Source organism: Colobus angolensis, unplaced genomic scaffold, assembly GCF_000951035.1.
Source record: "Colobus angolensis palliatus isolate OR3802 unplaced genomic scaffold, Cang.pa_1.0 Scaffold134, whole genome shotgun sequence".
NCBI classification, from domain to species: domain Eukaryota; kingdom Metazoa; phylum Chordata; class Mammalia; order Primates; family Cercopithecidae; genus Colobus; species Colobus angolensis.
In genome coordinates, this window is record NW_012114422.1 from 8,273,225 (window position 1) to 8,279,237 (window position 6,013).

A 6,013-nucleotide genomic window follows, 5' to 3' on the forward strand; every position below is an offset into this window, starting at 1 on the left:
AAAATTAAAAAAGAAAGAACATTAAAAAAAAAGAAAGAAATTGAGAATCAGAAAAAAAAAAAGAAAAAAGAAAATAATCTTGCGTTATTCCAAAAATAATTGGTATTAACTTGAATTTTCGTGCCTTTTTCCAACCTAAATAAGTTTATATCATTTCTGGAACTCATCTGATTTTCCATATTTAAAATTCCTGAGTTCGACCCCTTTCCATTAGGATTTTTGTGTGTAACAGTACACTGTGGTCACTAACTTTATATTCTATTTCCAAATCCAGATTTAAATGCTCTACCTATGAGTTTTGTATTATCATATTTGAAAAGGTAGTTCTACTGACGAATGATTCTCAGAGACTTATTTCTCTTTATATTAGTAGACAATTCCTCCATTATTTTCACACTGTACATTTGATGTTTTTATTAGAAAACTGATTTTCACTTAACTAACAACAATGGTAATATGGCTTAATTATATTTCAGATTACTTTGTAACAAACTACAATTATTTAAAATAATTTATATTTGCCTAGCCCCTAGAAAAACGCCTAGCACCACAAAGGCACAGTGTATAAATTTTATTTAAAAGAGTGAATGAATTAATATAAAAATAATTTGCCTTTGTATTAGCAAAAACAAATAAAAGTTAACATTTAATTAATAAACTAAATAAATACATATAATACTAAAAGACCACAATTCATGTAAGAAATATTTAAAATACCAGTGTAATATTAAAATATATGACTTACACACTTTTTACAGTAAAACAATGACATGAGTTTGAAGTCAATTTTTTAAAATATGCCTATAACTTCAAGAACATCTGTATTTGAATATAATTTCAATTTAAAAGTCAAAAGCACATATTGTATTCTTACCATGCAGGTTTTATTTTTCTGCTCTTTAGTTGTCTCTATCACCAATTTCTGGGATTTTAAAAATAGGGATTATAACATTAATTTTGGACCCTTTAGTTTTTAGAGTGATGTAAAGTGGGAAACAGGCACTCAGTATGTATTTGAGATTAAATCAATTAGCAATTATAAATACTGCTTCATAATCATTTCTTATTGCAAAGCTGCACTGGTATAATCCTGTTTAAAAATATTCTATATCAATTATTAACAATTGTCTTGTGGTCAGAATATAACTTGTATATGCATTTCTTAAACACATTGTATTTATTGACTCTTCTTTCAGCTTTCTGCCCTCTCATCTCAATATCTTCTTAGTATTCATAAAATTCATATAGCATTTTTTGAAAAGAGTGCTTGGAATATCTTTCTTCCTTATTATTTGGTTTTACATATTTTTTGAATAGAAAGAAATGCCTGTCCCTGGATAGTTCTCCTTTTTACACTTTTCACACCTTTCTTTCTAATTTTATTATTTGACCAAAAGTTGATTTTTTATCTATATAATTTTTATGCCAATCCCAGAGATCTGTTTTCCACCCCAGGTTATCTGTTGCTGAAGTTTTTTATTTTAAAATACACGTTTTATTGATATGCAGGTATGGCCAGGCCAACAGATCAGGAGACTACTGCCATTGAAAAAGTAGTTGGGTATAAGCACAGATCCCAAAAGGGCCATGTCACCATGCCACAGGGAAGCACCAGGGTTAGCCAGGAGGCACAGGGAGCAAGGGGAAAACCTGGGCAGGATTTTTTTTTTTTTTTTTTTTTTTTTTAAGAGTTGAGTTTTCACTCCATCACCCAGGCTGGAGTGCAGTGACATGATCGTTGCTCATGGCAACCTCAAACTCCTGGGCTCAAGAGATCCTCCTGCTTCCACCTCCCAAAGTATTGAGATTACAGATGTCAGTCACTGTACCTAGCATGGCAAGATTCTGTATTGTGGTTTTCAGAGAAAGGAATTGTCAGGGTAAGCACAATTAGGATTTTCTCGTTAGAATAATTTGAGTGGCTTCTGGGACATAAGTGCTGTTCCTTGTTGCCTGATACCTGGCCCTGGCATAACTAAGTCAAGGGGCTAATATCCCTGAGTATGAGAGCCTGATAAAGTAGTTGTGGGTGAGGGTCTGTCTTGGGACCTGTCAGTATCCATATGAAAGTCACATTTGCTGACATTTTACCATCTGTAATAATTTTATCATCTGTAATAATTAACTGACCCTGTGTGGGAGGAAACTGGGAAATGGAGGATGGCAGGTGGTCTCTTCAGGGTTTGCAAGGCTGCAGATATCAGAGCATCAAAAATATAGATCACAAAAAGACCTGCTTATTATACACTTTCATAATTATTTTTAAACTAAACATTTTTAATCCTTATTGTGATCCATTAGATTATTACATATCAAACCAGTAGTACTAAAGAGATGTTAGGCAAACTTTCTGCTTATCAGATTACAGCAATTTAAGTATTCAATGACCCTGTCTTTGATTGATTCCAACATGCTGCCAAACATAGGCTTCCACAGCTGTTTTTAGCTCTCTACGTGCTTTCTGGACCCTACATAGTGACAAGCATAGCACAGTGGAAAAATCATCTAACTACAAGTTAGTAGTAGAAAAAGTATACATTTTAAGCAATGGAAACTTCTTATTTTTGGTTTGTTTTACATATAGTAAATGTCACCTTATTTTCTTTATTTTTTAAATTAACAGACAAAATTGTGTATTTCTGTGTACAACATGTTTTGAAATATGTATACACAGAAGAATGCTAAAAACATAATTAACATGTGCATTGTTTCACATATTTATTTATGGTGGGCACACTTAAAAACTCTCATAGTGATTTTCAAGAATAGAATACATCGTTATTAACTATAGTCACCATGTTGTACAATGGATCTTTTAACTGTACTCTTCCTGTCTAATTTAATTTTTTATGCTTCGATCAACATCTCCTCAGCAGGACTAACCAGAGCACCTCCCTCACCCACTACCGCCCTCGCCCCTGGTAACCACTATTCTACACCCAGTTCTTATGAATTTGACTCTTTTAGATTCTGCATATGAGTGAAATCATGCAATATTTGTCCTGTGCTTGGCCTATTCACTTCACATACTGTCCTCCAGGTTCATCCATGTTGTGGCACATGACAACATTTTCTTTTTCTTAAGGGAGTACTATTCCATTGTGTGTATGTAAGTGTTTATGTATCCATATATACATACACACAAAATGTGGGATATACATACACACACACACCCCACATTTTCTTCATCCATTCATCCATTGGTAAACCTTTTGGATGACTCCGGTTGACTCAACTGCTTGGCTATTTTGAGTAGTGCTGCAATGTACATGGAAGTGCAGATGTTTCTTCCACGTACTGCTGTCTCTTCCTTTGGATATACACCTGGTAGTGGGATTGCTGACTTATATGGTAGTTTTATTTTCAATTTTTTGAGGAGTTTATACATTGTCTATCAAAATGGCTTTATTAATTTACATTCCCACCAAGAGCATATAAGAGTTCTCTTTATTCCTCATTCTGGCCAATACGTGTATCTTTTTTCTTGATAGTGGCCATTCTTACAAGTGTGAGGTGATATCCCATTGTGATTTTAATTTGCATTTCCCTTATAATTATACCTCTTGACCATTTGTATGACATATTTTGAGAAATGTCTATTCATATCCTTTGCCCATTCTAAAATCAGGTTATTTTTTTTTCTTGCTATTGAGTTCCTCATATATTTTGAATATTAACCTCATATCAGACATATAATTTGCAAATACTTTTCCCCATTCCTTTCACTCTGTTGATTGCTCTCTTTGCTGTGCAGGAACTTTTTATTAAGTTAGTGCACAAATAATTGTGGTTTTTGCCATTAAAAGGCATGGCAAAATCCACAATTGCTACTGCACCAACCTAATAGTTTGCTGTACTCACATTTGTCTATTTTTGTTTCTGTTTCCTGTGCTTTTGAGGTTATATTAAGAAAACCTTACCCAGGCCAATGTGATAAAGTGTTTTCCTTATGTTTTCTTCTAATAGTTTTACAACTTCAGGTCTTGCATTTAAGTCTTTAAACCATTTCAAGTTGACTCTTTTACATGGTGTATATTAGGGTTTAATTTCGTTCTACCGCATATGGATGTCACCTTACTTTAATGGCTTATTCAAATAAAGTTCTTTCTGTTTTTTGTTAGCTTGCTTGTCTTAAACTGTGTTTGAATTTTAACATCTTTTCTAACAGGCATTTAATTTTTGCTAATTCAGCTTATGGTTTATCATACATTCTCCAAAAATTTCCTGTACTTTTTTCTTTGTTGAAGGTATAAAAATAACTTCAACAAAGAAAATGTATAAAATAAATAATACATCAACATAATGATTATAAAAATCTTACACAATCTATTTGTTAGACTTCTCTTTTATGATCTTCTGTTTTTAGGTTAAACTTTTGAAAGGCCTTCCATACTTGGAAATTCTAAAATTATTTAACCATTCTTTCTTATAATAGTTTATGTTGTCCTGTCACAATTTCAGTTTCACAATTTCAATGTGTATCTTTGATACATCTTTATTTTGGTATTATAGCATCATTTTAATCATAGAGTAAAATCTGATATATATTTGAGACTCTTTACAGGTTCCTCATTTTCTCTCGTGACTTTTTTGGTTACTGTTAATACATGTTTTAGGAAATGTCAGCTCCTTTATTCCTCTATTATTTTTCTTTCTCCTGAATATTTCCTGTTTCTTCTTATGTGATGAATTTCCAGAAAACTGGATAATTTTATCAATTTCAAAAAATTGATTATTTTAATTGGGATTAATTTCAAAATACTGATAATTTTGAAAGAAATGACACTGTAAATGTTTGGTATTTTAACTCATAAGTATTATTTGATTATTGTGTTTTAACTCTGGTATGGAATAAGATGTCCCCTCAAGTGGTATCCATATCCTAGTATTTACACTTTTGTACTTCCATCTCATTTATCGTGAGTGGGATTTTTAACTTGCTTCTAACAAATTGAAAATGCTACAGATGAAAAGATGTCACTCCTGTGATTATGTTACATAAAATTGTAGATTCTTGCTACAAGACCCTCTCTCTTGCTGGCTTGGACAGAGCAAAGTGTACTGGGCAATACACTATTTATAGGTTCATATGACAAGGAACTAAGTGTAACCTCTGACTGACAGCCAGGAAGAATCTGAGGCCCTTAGTCTGACGGCATCAAGGAACTAAATTCTGTCAATACCAAGTGATATTCAAAGAGGATCCTTCCTCAGTCAAGCCTTGACATGAAACTGCAACCCAGGCCAACATATGGGTTTCAGTTTTATGAAGCAGATGGCCCAATGAATCCGTGTTGAGATTCTTCATCCATAGAAACTGTGAAGTAATAAATACGTATTGTTTTGAATTACTAAGTTTGTGATAATTTGTTATGCAATACTAGTTAACTAATGTACAACTTAAAATTGTGCAGGTTTTTTCTTATATACACTAAATATTTCATTTTTTTTGTTTTACAAATAATTTATTAACTTACTTTAAATGAACTATTTGCCTCTATTGTATTGTATAAGTGATTATTTTTATGCAGATTATCAATTTCTTATATGCATCAGTTGTGTTAATATTCCTCTTTCTTGAACATATTATCCATTCTAATAAGTTTTCAGTTTAATTAATCAGATTTTCATTGAAATTTTATTGCACTATTTGCGAATTATACTGTTATATTCTTTTAATATTCATAATGAATTTTTTTATCTAATCGTATTACTTAGTAATAAAATAATTTCAAATAAAAGGCATTTTGTCTTCCTTACTTCAGTGGGAATATATCTAGATTTTCAGCAATAGCATAGTTACATTTTGTAGTGTGTGTGTGTGTGTGTATGTGTGTGTATATATATATATATATTTTTTTTTTGAGACGGAATCTCGCTCTGTTGTCCAGGTTGAAGTGCAGTGGCGTGATCTTGGCTCACTACAAGCCCTGCCTCCCGGGTTCAAGCAATTCTCCTGCCTCAGCCTCCCGAGTATCTGGGACTACAGGCATCCAACACCATGCCTGGCTAA